This window comes from Lampris incognitus, chromosome 21 (assembly GCF_029633865.1).
Source record: "Lampris incognitus isolate fLamInc1 chromosome 21, fLamInc1.hap2, whole genome shotgun sequence".
NCBI lineage: Eukaryota > Metazoa > Chordata > Actinopteri > Lampriformes > Lampridae > Lampris > Lampris incognitus.
In genome coordinates, this window is record NC_079231.1 from 653,058 (window position 1) to 672,070 (window position 19,013).

At 47.1% G+C, this 19,013-nt stretch overlaps 1 protein-coding gene across 1 annotated transcript in view; it reads right to left on the reverse strand.

The window, feature by feature from the left end:
• Positions 1–19,013, reverse strand: part of kalrnb (kalirin RhoGEF kinase b) — a gene marked incomplete at its 5' end in the record, with an annotated part of 412,121 nt that overhangs the window by 92,514 nt on the left and 300,594 nt on the right. The window lies entirely within an intron of this gene.

Sequence of the window (19,013 nt, forward strand, 5' to 3'; positions counted from 1 at the left end):
AGAGAAGGAAAAAATGGAAAGAAATGATAAAGAGAGGGAAAGAAACAAAATCGAGGAAAGGCAATGAAAACAGTGAGAGGGAAAGCAAAGGAAAGGAAAGAAAAGGAAAACAAAGCAAAGGAAAGGAAAGAAAGCAAAGCAAAGAAAAGGAAAGGAAAGGAAAGGAAAGGAAAGAAAAGCAAAGGAAAGAAAAGAAAGCAAAGGAAAGGAAAGGAAAGAAAAGAAAAGGAAGGAAAGGAAAGGAAAGAAAAGAAAGCAAAGAAAAGGAAAGGAAAGAAAAGAAAGGGAAGCAAAGAAAAGGAAAGGAAAGGAAAGGAAAGCAAAGGAAAGAAAAGCAAAGGAAAGAAAAGAAAGCAAAGGAAAGGAAAGAAAAGAAAAGAAAAGGAAAGGAAAGAAAAACAAAGGAAAGAAAAGAAAGCAACGAAAAGGAAAGGAAAGAAAAGAAAGGGAAGCAAAGAAAAGGAAAGGAAAGGAAAGGAAAGGAAAGCAAAGGAAAGGAAAGGAAAGGAAAGAAAAGCAAAGGAAAGCAAAGGAAAGGAAAGGAAAGGAAAGGAAAGGAAAGGAAAGGAAAGGAAAGCAAAGGAAAGAAAAGAAAGCAAAGAAAAGGAAAGGAAAGAAAAGAAAGGGAACCAAAGAAAAGGAAAGGAAAGGAAAGCAAAGGAAAGGAAAGGAAAGAAAAGAAAGGGAACCAAAGAAAAGGAAAGGAAAGGAAAGCAAAGAAAAGCAAAGGAAAGAAAAGAAAGCAAAGGAAAGGAAAGAAAAGAAAAGAAAAGGAAAGGAAAGAAAAACAAAGGAAAGAAAAGAAAGCAACGAAAAGGAAAGGAAAGAAAAGAAAGGGAAGCAAAGAAAAGGAAAGGAAAGGAAAGGAAAGCAAAGGAAAGGAAAGGAAAGAAAAGCAAAGGAAAGCAAAGGAAAGGAAAGGAAAGGAAAGGAAAGGAAAGCAAAGGAAAGAAAAGAAAGCAAAGAAAAGGAAAGGAAAGAAAAGAAAGGGAACCAAAGAAAAGGAAAGGAAAGGAAAGCAAAGGAAAGGAAAGGAAAGAAAAGCAAAGGAAAGAAAAGAAAGCAAAGGAAAGGAAAGGAAAGAAAAGGAAGGCAAAGGAAAGGAAAGGAAAGGAAAGAAAGGGGAAAAGAAAAGATAAAGAAAAGAAAAGGAAAGGAAAGAAAAGCAAAGAAAAGAAAAGGAAAGAAAAGCAAAGGAAAGGAAAGAAAAGGAAAGGAAAGAAAGAAAGGGGAAAAGAAAAGCAAGGGAAAGAAAAGAAAGCAAAGAAAAGCAAAGGAAAGGAAAGAAAGCAAAGCAAAGAAAAGGAAAGAAAGCAAAGAAAAGGAAAGGAAAGAAAAGAAAGGGAAGCAAAGAAAAGGAAAGGAAAGGAAAGGAAAGCAAAGGAAAGGAAAGAAAAGCAAAGGAAAGAAAAGAAAGCAAAGGAAAGGAAAGGAAAGAAAAGAAAGCAAAGAAAAGAAAAGCAAAGGAAAGAAAAGAAAGCAAAGAAAAGAAAAGCAAAGGAAGGAAAGGAAAGGAACGCAAAGAAAAGGAAAGCAAATGAAAGGAAAGCAAAGGAAAGGAAAGGAAAGGAAAAGAAAGCAAAGGAAAGAAAAGGAAAGGAAAGAAAAGAAAGCAAAGAAAAGAAAAGCAAAGGAAAGGAACGCAAAGAAAAGGAAAGCAAATGAAAGGAAAGCAAAGGAAAGGAAAGGAAAGGAAAAGAAAGCAAAGGAAAGAAAAGGAAAGGAAAGCAAAGAAAAGGAAAGGAAAGGAAAAGAAAGCAAAGGAAGGGAAAGCAAAGGAAAGGAAAGCAAAGAAAGGGGAAAAGAAAAGCAAAGGAAAGAAAGGGAAAGGAAAGCAAAGGAAAGGAAAGAAAGAAAGGGGAAAGAAAAGATAAAGGAAAGCAAAGGAAAGAAAGGGAAAGGAAAGCAAAGGAAAGAAAGGGAAAGGAAAGCAAAGGAAAGGAAAGGAAAGAAAGGGGAAAAGAAAAGATAAAGAAAGGGAAGAAAAGATAAGAAAAAGAACAGTGGGTCAGATTGGAGCAGCTGTATGAAGCCACAGATGACTGACAGATGACCGCAACACAGTCTGATACACACAATTCACACAAACACACACACAACTCACACACACACACACACTGTCTGATACACACAACTCACACACTATCTGTGTGCATCCTGTGCATCACGTTCTTCATGAATGTTATGTCCATTATAATTGTGTTCTCCTCTTTCAATGTTGTATTGTGTAAATTGCGTGAACACAACATCCATTGCACGCCGTCCGTCTTGGGAGAGAGATCCCTCCTCTGGTGCGCCTCCTGAGCTTTCTTCCTGTTGTGTCTCCCTGAGGGTTCTTCCTGTTGTGTCCCCCTGAGCTTTCTTCCTGTTGTGTCCCCCTGAGCTTTCTTCCTGTTGTGTCTCCCTGAGCTTTCTTCCTGTTGTGTCCCCTTGAGCTTTCTTCCTGTTGTGTCTCCCTGAGCTTTCTTCCTGTTGTGTCTCCCTGAGCTTTCTTCCTGTTGTGTCCCCTTGAGCTTTCTTCCTGTTGTGTCTCCCTGAGCTTTCTTCCTGTTGTGTCTCCCTGAGCTTTCTTCCTGTTGTGTCCCCTTGAGCTTTCTTCCTGTTGTGTCTCCCTGAGCTTTCTTGCTGTTGTGTCTCCCTGAGCTTTCTTCCTGTTGTGTCTCCCTGAGCTTTCTTCCTGTTGTGTCCCCTTGAGCTTTCTTCCTGTTGTGTCTCCCTGAGCTTTCTTCCCGTTGTGTCTCCCTGAGCTTTCTTCCTGTTGTGTCTCCCTGAGGGTTCTTCCTGTTGTGTCCCCCTGAGCTTTCTTCCTGTTGTGTCCCCCTGAGCTTTCTTCCTGTTGTGTCTCCCTGAGCTTTCTTCCTGTTGTGTCCCCTTGAGCTTTCTTCCTGTTGTGTCTCCCTGAGCTTTCTTCCTGTTGTGTCTCCCTGAGCTTTCTTCCTGTTGTGTCCCCTTGAGCTTTCTTCCTGTTGTGTCTCCCTGAGCTTTCTTCCTGTTGTGTCTCCCTGAGCTTTCTTCCTGTTGTGTCCCCTTGAGCTTTCTTCCTGTTGTGTCTCCCTGAGCTTTCTTGCTGTTGTGTCTCCCTGAGCTTTCTTCCTGTTGTGTCTCCCTGAGCTTTCTTCCTGTTGTGTCCCCTTGAGCTTTCTTCCTGTTGTGTCTCCCTGAGCTTTCTTCCCGTTGTGTCTCCCTGAGCTTTCTTCCTGTTGTGTCCCCTTGAGCTTTCTTCCTGTTGTGTCCCCTTGAGCTTTCTTCCTGTTGTGTCTCCCTGAGCTTTCTTCCTGTTGTGTCTCCCTGAGCTTTCTTATTGTTGTGTCCCCCTGAGCTTTCTTCCTGTTGTGTCTCCCTGAGGTTTCTTCCTGTTGTGTCTCCCTGAGGTTTCTTCCTGTTGTTTCTCCCTGTTAAAGGGTTATTTTAGGGAGTTGTTCCTCATCCGACGAGAGGGTCTAAGGACAGGATGTTGTGTTGCTGTTAAGCTGACTGAGGCACATTTGTAATTTGTGATATTGGCCTATACAAATAAAACTGATTTGATTTGATTTATCTGATACACACACAACTCACACACTCACTGTCTGATACAAGCAAGCTGTACTGCTCCCTCAATGTTGTAAACTTCCCAGAAGTGTTGGAACAAAGATGAACAGCAAGCCAAACTCGAAGTCAGGGGAATTTAATGACGTCTTGCCATTAACTATAGTGAAACAACGACAATGACGACGAGTGAAACTGTAGAGAAGAAAATAAAATACAATTTTGAGCACCTACGCTAAATATAAAAATATACATAGGTGTAAAATATCTGCATATAGATATACCGTTATCTATCAAAAGTAACCTGAATTACAGTAAGACTGTATAAAATCTCTATGGCTAACTAGCTAAAACATCTATTTCTGTAGCTAACATATAGCTATTTACCTAATATCTGTAGCTAATGCAAAACTATCATAGTAATATCCAGTATTGCTAACACAATGCAACTCAATAATGTAGCTAACACATCCAAATGAATAGCTAGCACACAATACAGCTTAGCTTACAGATCCCGTTTTTCCTAAGCTAACAAAACTACCCTATAAAATATTCAAACTACACAATATACACCTACAAACGTTACCAAAGATGTACACTATTATTTAGACTTACAGCCATTACTTTCTGATGGCATTAAACAGAATGATGAGCGAAGATTGAGACATGCAACAACTTTTTCTACTTTCTTTCAGCATATCAGACTGAGATCGTTTAACAACTGAACTACTGTAACTGCACTTCCTGTTTCATTCTTCTTCTTGTGCAGGTGGCGCTAAATCACATCAAAACAATAGCATGCAGCCACCCAGTGGTTGAAAGTAATATTACATCAAAATAAACACTGCGCAGGCAGAACACTCCCCGCCCGGCATTATTAAATGCCACTACCTTAAAGTCTCTTATCAAAGTCTCTTAGCAATCCTCTTTTGGAAGGAGGAGGATGACCTCAGATATAGGTCTGAGAAATGTCTTTGCAGTCCCTTGCGAGGATATTCTTACCTCTATCTTCCGGACCTTACCATCGCCACTTGGAATGGTAGAAGTGACCACTCCCATAGGCCACTCGTTGTGAGGAGACTGGCTCTCTTTCAGTAGTACAATGTCCCCATTTTGCAGGTTTCGTTGCGGTTGGTGCCACTTGCATCTTGGTTGGAGAGTGCTGAGGAATTCTTTTCTCCAATGTGACCAGAACTCATTCGCCAGTGCTTGTACTTGCCGCCACTGACACTTGAAGAGGTTCTTCCCTGTTAAGTCACAGGTTGGAGCAGGAAGATCTGACTTTTGCGTCAGCAACATAGCAGGAGTCAGCAGGAAAGGCTAGGCGGGATCGGAAGAGACACGCACTAATGGTCTTGCGTTAACGATTGCTGACACTTAAGCCATCAGAGTGCAAAGGACGTCGTGAGTAAGAGTCTGTTTGGTCTGCAGCAACATGGAATCGAGAATCCTGCGGGATATGCCTATCATGTGCTCCCATGCGCCTCCCATGTGTGACGCATGTGAGGGATTGAATTCCCAGGTGCAGCCGTTGTCGTGTAGGTACTTCAGGATGTTGGTCTGGTCTTTGTCGTCATGTCTCATGCCCAGCTCCATGCTGGCCCCGATGAAATTAGTTCCTCGGTCAGATTGCAGCTGCTTTGCTGGTCCTCTCACAGCAAAGAATCTCCGTAGAGCATTGATACAGCTGGCAGAGTCCATGGATTCTATTACTTCAATATGTACCGCTCTGGTACTCATGCATGTGAACAGTATGGCCCACCGCTTGCTCTGGGCAGCACCTCCTCTGGTGCGTCTGGTGGCGACTGTCCATGGACCAAAAACGTCCAATCCCACATAAGTGAAGGGAGGGGAAATGCTCAGGTGTTCAGAAGGAAGATCCGCCATCTTCTGTACTGCCAACTTCCCTCTCAGTTTCTGGCAGATTACACAGTGATGAAGGTTGGAGCACACAAGTCTCTTTCCTGCGACAATCCACAGGCCAGCTTCTCTGGTACCTCCCTCTGTGAACTGTCGGCCCTGGTGCTTGACCTTTTCCTGATGATGACGTACTATCAGTTTTGTGACATGACTCTCCTTTGGGAGAATGATAGGGTTCTTGACCTCTGAGTCCAGAGAGGAATATCTCAGGCGTCCGCCGATTCTCATGAGACCATCCTCCATGAAGGGGTCAAGACTCAGAAGTGAGCTTGTCTTGGAAATGTCTTTTTCCTTGCAGGTTGGCGTACTCCTCTGGATACGCATCTCTCTGCACAGCGCTGAAGATAATCTTCTTGGCGGCAGCCAGCTCTTCAGGAGTGCGAGGTGTATGGCATAGATGCCAGCCTTTGCATGTTTGAGGTGAGTTTGTAGGGCTCGACTTGAATGAACGAGCTTGGTGGATCAGGTAGGCAACAGCATCTAGAAGGGACTCCCAGGTGGAGAAACGTTGGAACCGTTCTGAGGTAAGTTGGCCTTCTTTCGTGTGAGTGGCGAGGGTGGTGACTTGTGGTCGTACATCCATGTCCAGTTCAGGTTCCACAAGCTCGAATGACTGCTGTTCCACAGGACGAGGAGGCTTGTGAAGGAAGTCAGGTCCGCTGAACCACATGGTGCTGGCGAGCTTGGAGGCAGGGACGGACCTGGTCGCTAAGTCAGCTGGGTTCTGGTCTGTAGGCACATAATGCCACTGTTGTGGAGAGGTTGTCTGACGTATACGTTGAACCTGATTATGCACATATATGTAGAAGCGCTTGGACTTGTTGAATATATATCCAAGGACGACTTTGCTGTCGCAATAGAACTTGACAGAATCTAGCTTGTGGTCTAGCTCATCGACAATCAGTTCGGCCATTTCAACTGCAAGCACAGCTGCACACAGTTCAAGGCGAGGGATCGTGGGCTCGGGACGAGGAGACAGCTTGGCTTTTCCGAGGACGAAGCCAACGTGGCACTCTCCATCTTCAAAGACAGTTCTTAGGTAAGCCACTGCTCCTATGGCCCAGTTTGAAGCATCTGAGAAAAGGCACAACTCTGTGTATGTAGCTTTGGAGAACGACTGTGGAGTGTAGGCTCGTGGAACATGGAGACTGCTCAGCTCTAGAAGAGATCCTTTCCATGTTTCCCAGCTTCCTCTCTTGTCTTCAGGAAGTTCGGTGTCCCATTCTTCTGCGTCGGTGGACAGTTCTCTCAGCAGCGCTCTTCCTTGAATTGTCACTGGTGCTGCAAAACCAAGGGGATCAAAGAGGCTGTTAACAGTTGAGAGCACGCCACGACGAGTGAAGGGCTTGTCACTCACTGCGACCTTGAAAGTGAATGTGTCGGAGTTGATATCCCAACACAAACCAAGGCTCCTTTGTGTGGGGAGCTCTTCATCTTTCAGACCAAGGTCCTTTAAGTCTTTGGCTAGGTCCTCAGGTGGGAAGGCTTGCATCACTTTGACGCTGTTTGAAGCAATTTTATGTAGCTTCAGATTCAACTTGGCGAGGGACGCTTGGGTGCGTTTGAGTAAGTCGATGGCCTCGGATTCAGAGGGGAGGGAGGTGAGTCCATCATCCACATAAAAGTGGCGCTCGACGAAGCGGCGTGTGTCGGACCCATACTGTTCTTCACCCTCTTTGGTGGCTTGTCGAAGGCCGTAGATTGCGACGGCTGGGGAAGGGCTATTCCCGAACACGTGCACTCGCATGCGATACTCTGCTATCTCTTTGGTCAGATCATTGTCCTTGTGCCAGAGAAACCTTAGAAAGTTCCTCTGATCCTCTTTGACTAGGAAGCAGTAGGACATCTGCTGTATATCGGCTGCTACTGTGAGCAGTTCTTTCCGGGATCGGATCAGCACTCCCAGAAGAGAATTGTTCAGGTCGGGTCCAGAGAGCAGGACATTGTTCAGAGATATGCCAGAGTACTGTGCACTCGAGTCAAACACCACACGTATCTGGTCTGGTTTGTGCAGGTGGTAGACCCCGAAGATAGGCAGATACCAGCACTCCTCCTTCTCTTGGAGTGGGGGTGCTTCCTCGGCGTGTTTGTTCTCGAAGAACTTTTCCATAAAGGCAACAAACTGTTCCTTCATTTCTGGCCTCTTGTCCAGGGTGCGTCGTAAGGACGTGAGGCGAGAGAGGGCTTGCTCTCGATTGTTAGGAAGAGGTGGTCTGGGTGTCCGAAATGGAAGGGAAGCAACCCAGCTGTTCTGTTCGTCTTGGTGAACCTCTCACTGCATGATTTCGAGGAACACTTCATCCTCGAGTGACATGGCACACTTGTTGTCGCTTTCAGTTCTCTGAAACACAGTAAGTCCCAGCTTTTCTTCAGCTGGCATGTCAGAAGAGACGTGTTTGGACACGTGAGTGGATACACTATGCCCGGACTCCCCACCGTAGCTTGCTCTCTCTTTCAGGCAGACACGTTTCGGGCAAGGATTGAGAAGGGATGGGCACCCGTTCTCCAGGATGTTAGTCTTGTACACGCTCACATTCGGGTTGTGGGCATTGTTGAAGCAAACTTCCCCCACGATCACCCACCCTAGGTCTAAGCACTGTGCGAAGGGTGCATTGTGCGGCCCGTTAATCTGCTTTCTCACTTTGTGCACTCCGATAATGTCTCTCCTCAGTAGAAGTAAGATTTCAGCATCTGGCTCGAGCTTTGGGAGGTGAGGAGCCACGGTCTTCAGGTGAGTGTGTGAAAGGGCAACTTCTCTTGTAGGGATCTCTGCTCTGTTAGACATGATCTCATTGCACTCAATGAGAGGAGGGAGGTCAAAGCACTCACCAGTTTCCAGTGCTTCTATCTGGAAGTCAACTGCTTTTCTTCCAGTCATCTCCATGACGCTAGCACAGGTCCTCATCAGGTAAGGCGACAGGCTGCTCTGGATCTCGAACAGTTTGAAGAACTCCGACCTGGCCAGCGAACGGTTGCTCTGGTCGTCAAGGACCACATACATCTTGACAGAGCGTTCCCGTTGCCCCCGTGGATACACCCTCACGAGGCAGATCTTAGCAGGATCGAGCTGGGAGTCCAGAGCCACATACCTGTGTACATGCTGAAGTCACCTCAGCGGAGACATCGCTGTGATGTGGAGGAGGAGCAGTGCGTTGATCTTCTGATGCAATTTCTGTGGTAGGATTGGTGGGCGTGGATGATGAATGAGTGTCTGGATGTAAGGCTGTGCAGTGCCGTTCACTCTCACACTCGTTACACTTCAGCTCCACTTGGCAGTCCTTGGCCATGTGAGAAGGGGAGCAGCACTTGTGACATCTTCTGTGCTCCTTTAGAAATGCCTTTCGTTCTGCCATTGTCTTTGTTTTGAAGGCTCTACATTTTGTGAGAGGGTGGGGCTTGTTATGGATAGGACAGTGCTTAGCAGGGTCACCCTCTGACTTGTCTGTCTCTTTTGTGTCAGACACATCTGTCTTGTTTACTGTCACTCGGGTCTTTCCTCCCTCATGCTTTGAGAAGGGCCTTTCATTTCGGTAGATCTTGCAGGTCTTGCTTGGTAGGACGAAACTTGGATCGTTCCTCTTCCTAGCCTCAGTGCAGACAAACTGAGTGAAGAACGAGAATGGGGGAAAAGTCACTCTATACTCCTCTTTGTATCGTGAGCCAGCGGTCATCCATCTCTCTTGAAGGTAAGTAGGCAACTTTTCAACGATGGGATTTATTCCCCGAAGAGTGTCGAGGTAGGTAAGTCCAGGGCGGTAGCCGTCCTCTTTAGCTGACTGCAGCTCGGTGAGGAGGTCTCCGAGTTCTCTGAGCTTAGTGTTTTCTTTGGGTGACAGAGAAGGGAAACTGTCTAGGCGTCTGAACAGAGCACTCTCTATTACCTCTGGGGTGGCATAACACTCTTCTAGTCTCACCCAAATCAAGTGAAGAGCAGCGGGAGGGTTGGAGACATGGACGGCTCGAATCCTTTTAGCGTGCTCAGATGATTCTTTGCCAAGCCATTTCACTAATAGGTCTAGCTGTTCGGTGGCAGATAGGTCTAGGCCTTGAGTGGCAGTTAGGAACGAGGACGCCCATGCTCGGAAGTTTTCCGGCTGGTCGTCAAACTTAGTAAGCCCTGTAGTGACCAGCTCTCTACGAGCCATATATTTGGCAAAGTCCATCATGTTTGGGGGCTGGGCTACATAAGCACGTTGCGTGTTAGACTCAGTAGAACGGTCAGGGGAAGGGGTAGCTGTGTACCTGGCTGGTGAGAAGTTCCTCGCATCAGGTGACATGGATGGTTGTTTGGCCCTAGGCATGGGGATAGGGCGTTGTGTGGCTACTGGACTGTCTCTATGTGTCTGCCCATGGGACGTGGAGAGAAGAGCAGTGTTGTTTTGTTGGGGATAATGTCCTTCAGAGGCCTGTCTGGGTGGAGGGGCTCCCTGTGCTGTGTCGGGTGGAGCACTATGTGAGGAGACAGCGTGGTCAGCGTAGAACAGAGACTGATACTGCACATACTCTCTTGTTCTCTCTCTAACCGTATTTGGTGATACGCCGTGGCTGCTGGTCGTATTACTCTTGTCATCTGCCGCTTCTAAAGCTTCAGCCTCAGCGACAGCTGCAGCAGCTTGTTTTTCACTCTCTAAAGCTTCTAAAGTAGCTTCTAGCATGGCTCTTTCCAAGTCCAATCTTGCCTTTTCTTTCTTAATCTGTAGCTCCTGTTTTGCAAAGGATGCTCTAGCACATGCGGCCTGGGCTGAGGCTCTCGCTCTGGCAGCTGCACTACTAACTGATGACTTGGAAGATGTTTTAGAGACACTGGACCGGATCTCCTGTGGTGTTGTTTCTTCCAGCAAGGATTCTTCTTCATCCTCTGGGTTTTCCATTGCAACATGCGTAGTGGAATCTTCTATGCTTGGCTGTTTCGCCATCTGAGGTTTGACTTTTCACTGTACTGCTCCCTCAATGTTGTAAACTTCCCAGAAGTGTTGGAACAAAGATGAACAGCAAGCCAAACTCGAAGTCAGGGGAATTTAATGACGTCTTGCCATTAACTATAGTGAAACAATGACAATGACGACGAGTGAAACTGTAGAGAAGAAAATAAAATACAATTTTGAGCACCTACGCTAAATATAAAAATATACATAGGTGTAAAATATCTGCATATAGATATACCGTTATCTATCAAAAGTAACCTGAATTACAGTAAGACTGTATAAAATCTCTATGGCTAACTAGCTAAAACATCTATTTCTGCAGCTAACATATAGCTATTTACCTAATATCTGTAGCTAACGCAAAACTATCATAGTAATATCCAGTATTGCTAACGCAATGCAACTCAATAATGTAGCTAACACATCCAAATGAATAGCTAGCACACAATACAGCTGAGCTTATAGATCCCGTTTTTCCTAAGCTAACAAAACTACCCTATAAAATATTCAAACTACACAATATACACCTACAAACGTTACCAAAGATGTACACTATTATTTAGACTTACAGCCATTGCTTTCTGATGGCATTAAACAGAATGATGAGCGAAGATTGAGACATGCAACAACTTTTTCTACTTTCTTTCAGCATATCAGACTGAGATCGTTTAACAACTGAACTACTGTAACTGCACTTCCTGTTTCATTCTTCTTCTTGTGCAGGTGGCGCTAAATCACATCAAAACAATAGCACGCAGCCACCCAGTGGTTGAAAGTAATATTACATCAAAATAAACTGCAGGCAGAACACACACACACACACACACACACACACACACACACACAGTCTGATACACACAACTCACACACACTGTCTGATACACACAACTCACACATACTGTCTGATATACACAACTCACACACACTGTCTGATATACACAACTCACACACACTGTCTGATACACACAACTCACACATACTGTCTGATTGATACACACAACTCACACACACTGTCTGATACACACAACTCACACATACTGTCTGATATACACAACTCACACACACTGTCTGATATACACAACTCACACACACTGTCTGATACACACAACTCACACATACTGTCTGATATACACAACTCACACACACTGTCTGATACACACAACTCACACATGCTGTCTGATACACACAACTCACACACAGTGTCTGATACACACAACTCACACATACTGTCTGATACACACAGCTCACACAAACGGTCTGATACACACAACTCACACACACTGTCTAGATATACACAACTCACACACTGTCTGATACACACAACTCACAATACTGTCTGATACACACAGCTCACACACACTGTCTGATACATGTCTGTGAATGTTCTCATTCATCCAGGTCGTCATGGTTATCCAAAGGAGTTGAATCAAGTGCACCTGGACTTGGTATACATCCGTGAAGACGTTTCGCCTCTCATCCAAGAGGCTTCCTCAGTTCATGCCTTTCTGACTAGACCAAGCCTCTTGGATGAGCTAGCTAGGTCTAGACGCTGACTAGACCAGACTAGCTTGGTCCAGTCAGAAAGGCACGAACTGAGGAAGCCTCTTGGATGAGCTAGCTTGGTCTAGACGCTGACTAGACCAGACTAGCTTGGTCCAGTCAGAAAGGCACGAACTGAGGAAGCCTCTTGGATGAGAGGCGAAACGTCTTCACGGATAAATACCAAGTCCAGGTGCACTTGATTCAACTGCTTTGGACTGTCTGATACACACAGCTCACACACACACTGATACACACAACTCACACACACACTGTTTGATACACACAGCTGACACACACACACACACACACACACACACACACACACTGTCTGATACACACAACTCACACACACTGTCTGATACAAGCACACACACACACTGTCTGATACACACAACTCACACACACTGTCTGATACACACAACTCACACACACGTCTGATACACAGCTCACACACACACAGTCTGATACACACACGTACACAGTGTGATACACACACACCCACTGTCTGATATATACACACACACACTGTCTGATACACACAACTCACACACTGTCTGATACACACAACTCACACACACACTGTCTGATACACAGCTCACACACACACAGTCTGATACACACACGTACACAGTGTGATACACACACACCCACTGTCTGATATATACACACACACACTGTCTGATACACACAACTCACACACACACTGTCTGATACACAGCTCACACACACACAGTCTGATACACACACGTACACAGTGTGATACACACACACCCACTGTCTGATATATACACACACACACTGTCTGATACACACAACTCACACACACACTGTCTGATACACACACACAGTCTGATACACACAACTCACACACACACTGTCTGATACACACACACTGTCTGATACACACAACTCACACACACACTGTCTGATACACACACACTGTCTGATACACACAACTCACACACACTGTCTGATACACACACACATCCACACATGAAGCAAGAACCAAGAGAAGACACGATGAAGACTTCATTAAGATGAGCTGAAGACAAGATGAGGATGCAATGATGGCATGATGAAGACGCTATGATTATCTGATGAAGATGTGTTGAAGACACGATGAAGACGCTATGATTATGTGATGAAGATGTGTTGAAGGCACAATGAAGACGCTATGATTGTGATGAACATGTGTTGAGGACACGATGAAGACGCTATGATTGTGATGAAGATGTGTTGAAGAAACGATGAAGACGCTATGATTGTGATGAACATGTGTTGAGGACACGATGAAGACGCTATGATTGTGATGAAGATGTGTTGAAGAAACGATGAAGACGCTATGATTGTGATGAAGACGTGATGAAGATGTGTTGAAGACACGACGACGCTATGACTAAGTGATGAAGATGTGTTGAAGACATGATGAAGACGCTATGACTATGTGATGAAGATGTGCTGAAGACATGATGAAGACGCTCTGATTATGTGATGATGTGTTGAAGACACGATGAAGACAAAGATATGATGAAGACAATGAAGATGAGATGAATATGTGATGAAAACATGAAGTCTTGATGAAGACCTGATGAAGACGAGATGAAGACTAAATGAAGCTGTGATGAAGATGAGGTGAAGACATGATGAAGTGATGAAGACGTAGCAAAGACATGATGATGTGATGAAGACGTGATGAACACGTGTGTGTGTGTGTGTGTGTGTGTGTGTGTGTGTGTGTGTGTGGTTGACTAATAGTTGACAAAGCCATATGGGTGACTGCTTGCAGAGAGAGGAAAACACAGACACACACACAGACACACACACACACACACACACAGCAGGTTGGGGGGGGCATTGTTGTTTGGAAGACAGGCTCAGGTGTAGTGGAGGGAGGCTGCTGTTTTAAATGCTGAAGTCAGCTGGATGGGGGTCAACGTCACGGTTTACAGAGTCCACCCAGGTGACAGCCAAGCCAGCTCAGAAGTCCACCCAGGTGACAGCCGAGCCAGCTTAGAAGAAGTCCACCCAAGTGAAAGCCGAGCCAGTTTAGAAGGATCGAGCACCTGATCACATGACTCAGCTCTACATTTCAAACGGACTGACACGGCGGCACACATGCCAGGAAAGCAGCAGGTTTCAACAACGGACTGACAAGAGTTCAAATCAGCTTTGGTTTAAATTGTGTTCAGCAGCAGAGCTAAACCACAACCCTGTACCACCACCACAACGCTGCACCACTGCCACAACCCTGCACCACCACCTAAGAAGCATTGTTAGCAGCAGACTGACCAAGAAGACAGGAGTAAATACACTGCTCAAAAAAATAAAGAGAACACCTAAAAACACAATATAGACCTCGATGAATGAAATATTTCAGCTGAAAATCTTTATTTATTAGACAGAGGAATGTGTTTAGAGCAAAATAACCTAAGAATGATCAATGGAAATCAAAATCATTAGCCCATTAAGGTCTGGATTCAGAATCATACTCAAAATCAAAGTGGAAAATGAGAACATAGGCTGATCCAACTTCTGTGGAAATTCTTCAAGACGATTCAAAATGAGGCTCAGTAGTGTGTGTGGCCTCCACGTGCCTGTATGCACTCCCTACAACGTCTGGGCATGCTCCTGATGAGACGACGGATGGTCTCCTGAGGGATCTCCTCCCAGACCTAGATCAGGGCATCGGTCAACTCCTGGACAGTCTGTGGTGCGACATCGCGTTGGCGGATGGTACGAGATATGATGTCCCAGAGGTGCTCGATTGGATTCAGGTCTGGGGAACGTGCAGGCCGGTCCATAGCATCAATGCCCTCGACATACAGGAACTGCTGACACACACTGGCCACATGAGGACGAGCATTGTCATGCATGAGCAGGAACCCAGGGCCCACTGCACCAGCATATGGTCTGACAATGGGTCTGAGGATCTCATCCTGGTACCTAATGGCAGTCATGGTACCTCTGGCTAGCACGTAGAGGTCTGTGCGGCCCTCCAAGGATATGCCTCCCCAGACCATCACTGACCCACCGCCAAACCGGTCATGCTGGAGGATGTTGCAGGCAGCAGAACGTTCTCCACAGCGTCTCCAGACTCTCTCACGTCTGTCACATGTGTTCAGTGTGAACCTGCTCTCATCTGTGAAGAGCACAGGGCGCCAATGGCGAATCTGCCAACCAAGATGTTCTCTGGCAAAGGTCAATCGGGCTGCACGGTGTTGGGCTGTGAGCACAGGCCCCAATTGTGGACGTCGGGCCCTCATACCATCCTCATGCATTCTGTTTCTCACTGTTTGAGCAGAAACCTGCACATTAGTGGCCTGATGAAGGTAGTTTTGTAGGGCTCCAGCAGTGCTCCTCCTGTTCCTCCTTGCACAAAGGACCAGATAGCGGTCCTGCTGCGGGGTTGTTGTCCTCCTGCGACCCCCTCCACGTCTCCTGGTGTACTGGCCTGTCTCCTGGTACCTCCTCCATGCTCTGGACACTGTGCTGGGAGACACATCAAATCTTCTTGCCACAGCACGCATTGATGTGCCATCCTGGATGAGCTGCACTACCTGAGCAACTTCTGTAGGTTGCAGATACCGCCTCATGCCACCTCTAGTGGTGAGGGCACTAGCAAAATGAAAAACTAACCAAAGATCAGCCAGAAAAGATGAGGACAGGCAAATGGTCTGTGGCCACCACATGCAAATCCATTCCTTTTATAGGGGTTGTCTTGCAAATTGTCTAATTTCCACTTGGTGGAAATTAGACAATTTACCAACAGGTGAAATTGATTCACAAATCAGTGTTGCTTCCTAACTGGACAGGTTGATATCTCAAAAGTGTGATTGACTTGGAGCTACATTGCATTGCTTATGTGTTCCCTTTATTTTTTTGAGCAGTGTATAATACCCTGCACCACCACCACAAACTTTTACCACCACCACAACCCTGCCACAACCCTGCACCACCACCACAAACCTGCACTGCCACCGCAAACCTGCACCGCCACTACATACCTGTCACAACCCTGCACCGCCGCTATAACCCTATAACCCTGCACCACCGCCACAATCCTGCACCGCTGCCACTAACCTGCACTGCCACCACAAAACTGCACCGCCACTACATACCTGTCACAACCCTGCACCACCGCAACAACCCTACACCGCTGCCACTAACCTGCACTGCCACCACAAAACTGCACCGCCTCCCCATACCTGCCACAACCCTGCACCGCCGCTATAACCCTATAACCCTGCACCACTACCACAACCCTGCACCGCTGCCACTAACCTGCACTGCCACCACAAAACTGCACCGCCTCCCCATACCTGCCACAACCCTGCACCGCCGCTATAACCCTATAACCCTGCACCACCGCCACAATCCTGCATCGCTGCCACTAACCTGCACTGCCACCACAAAACTGCACCGCCTCCCCAGACCTGCCACAACCCTGCACCGCCGCTATAACCCTATAACCCTGCACCACCGCCACAATCCTGCACCGCTGCCACTAACCTGCACTGCCACCACAAAACTGCACCGCCTCCCCATACCTGCCACAACCCTGCACCGCCGCTATAACCCTATAACCCTGCACCACCGCCACAATCCTGCACCGCTGCCACTAACCTGCACTGCCACCACAAAACTGCACCGCCTCCCCATACCTGCCGCAACCCTGCACCGCGGCTATAACCCTGCACCACTGCCACAACCCTGCACCGCTGCCACTAACCTGCACTGCCACCACAAAACTGCACCGCCTCCCCATACCTGCCACAACCCTGCACTGCCGCTATAACCCTATAACCCTGCACCGCTGCCACAAACCTGCACCGCCACCACATACCTGCCATAACCCTACATCACCGCTATAACCTTGCACCACCGCCATAACCCTGCACCACGGCCACAGCCCTGCACTGCCGCCACAACCCTGCACTGCTGCAGCAACCCTGCACATCACTTAAGAAGCATCGTTACAAGCAGACTGATTGAGAAGACAGGAGGACGTATAATAAACTCATAATGATAAAGACCGGGCTATGACTATCATTACTGCTAATAACACCACCACCACTACTGCCACTACCACCACTACTACTACCGCCACTACTACTACGGCTACTACTACCACTACTACCACCACCACTAATACTACTACTACCACCACTACTACTACTGCTACTACTGCCACCAACATTACATTTTTTACATTACATTACAGTCATTTAGCCGACGCTTTTATCCAAAGCGACTTACAATAAGAGCATCATTTAACGTAGGAAATCAGGAGAACTACTAGTCATCAGAGGTCATAAGTACATCTAAACAAGCATCTAAGAGCAAAACCAGTGCTAAACTAAAGGCACAAGAAAGAGATTTTATTTTTTAAATGAATGAATATAATAAGTGCTAAGAACAAGTAACAGGGTAGTAATTCTTGAAGAGGTGAGTTTTCAACCTGCGCCGAAAGATGGGCAGCGACTCCGCTGTCCTGACATCAGTGGGGAGACATTCCACCACTGTGGGGCCAGGACAGAAAAGAGCCGTGACCGGGTTGATCGGCAGCAGGGGCCTCTGAGTGATGGGGCAACCAGGCGTCCCGAGGCAGCAGAGCGAAGTGGTCAGGCGGGGGTGTATGGCTTGACCATGGCCTGGAGATAGGAAGGAGCTGTTCCTTTCACTACCCTGTAGGCTAGCACCAGAGTCTTAAACTGGATGCAAGTAGCTACTGGGAGCCAGTGTAGGGACATGAGAAGGGGAGTTGTGTCGGAGAACTTAGGGCAGTTGAACACCAGACGAGCTGCAGGTTTCTGAAAAAGCTCCAGAGGTCTGATGGCCGACTCCGGGGCACCAGCAATGAGGGAGTTGCGTAGTGCAGCCGGGAGATGACCAGAGCCTGGATGAGCACCTATGCCGTCTCGTCGGTGAGGAATGGGCGAATCCTCCTGATGTTATAGAGGAGAAATCTGCAGGAGCGAGCAACCGATGCAACGTTTGCAGCAAACGACAGTTGGTCGTCCAGGATCACACCCAGATTCCTCACAGTCCGAGCTGGCGTCACCATGGTTTTGTCAGTGGTGATGGCCAGGTCTCGGTGCGGGCAACCTTTCCCCGGGAGGAACATCAGCTCTGTCTTGTCCAGATTGAGCTTCAGGTGGTGTGTTGTCATCCACTCCGAGATGTCAGTCAAGCACGTAGCAATGCGTGTCTCTACTTGTGTGTCAGAGGGAGGAAAGGACAAGATCAGCTGGGTGTCATCGGCATAACAATGGTAAGAAAAGTCATGCAAGCGAATAACAGAACCCAGGGATGTCGTGTACAGAGAAAAGGAGAGGACCCAGAACCGCACCCTGTGGAATGCCTGTAATCAGTCTGTCCATGTCACTTGGTAGGAGCGACCCGTCAGGTAGGTTGCAAACATTGAGAGTGCAGAGCCTGTGACACCCAGCCCCTTGAGGGTAGAGAGGAGGATCTGGTGGTTCACTGTGTCCAACGCAGCTGACAGGTCCAGGAGTATCAGGACAGAGGAGAGAGAGTTTGCTCTTGCAGAGTGCAGCGATTCTGTCACTGCAAGGAGGGCCGTCTCTGTCGAGTGACCCACCCTGAACCCAGACTGGTTGGGGTCCAGGAGGTTATTCTGGTGGAGGTACAAAGAAAGTTGGTTAAGCAGCACGTTCGAAAGTTTTGGATAGAAAGGGTAGAAGGGAAACCAGTCTGTAGTTTTTGACGTCAGAGGGGTTAAGTGATGGTTTCTTGAGAAGGGGTGTGACTCTAGCAGTCTTGAAGGCAGATGGAAAGCATCCTGCCTGGAGGGAGGTGTTGATGAGGTGGGTTAGAAAGAGAAGGAGTTCAGGTGCTATAGACTGAAGAAGAGGGGAGGGGACCGGGTCAAGAGAGCATGTGGTGGGGTGACTGGATGTGATGAGGTTTAGGACCTCGTCGGGGGAGAGGGGAGCAAGGTGGGATAGGGTGGGACGTAGAGAGGTGAAGGAGGGTGCAGAGGTGGGATAGTGCAAGCAGCACTATCCAGGTGGTGAGAAAAGGAGGATCTGATGTCGTTTACCTTCTTGTCAAAGAAGTTGGCGAAGTCACCAGGGA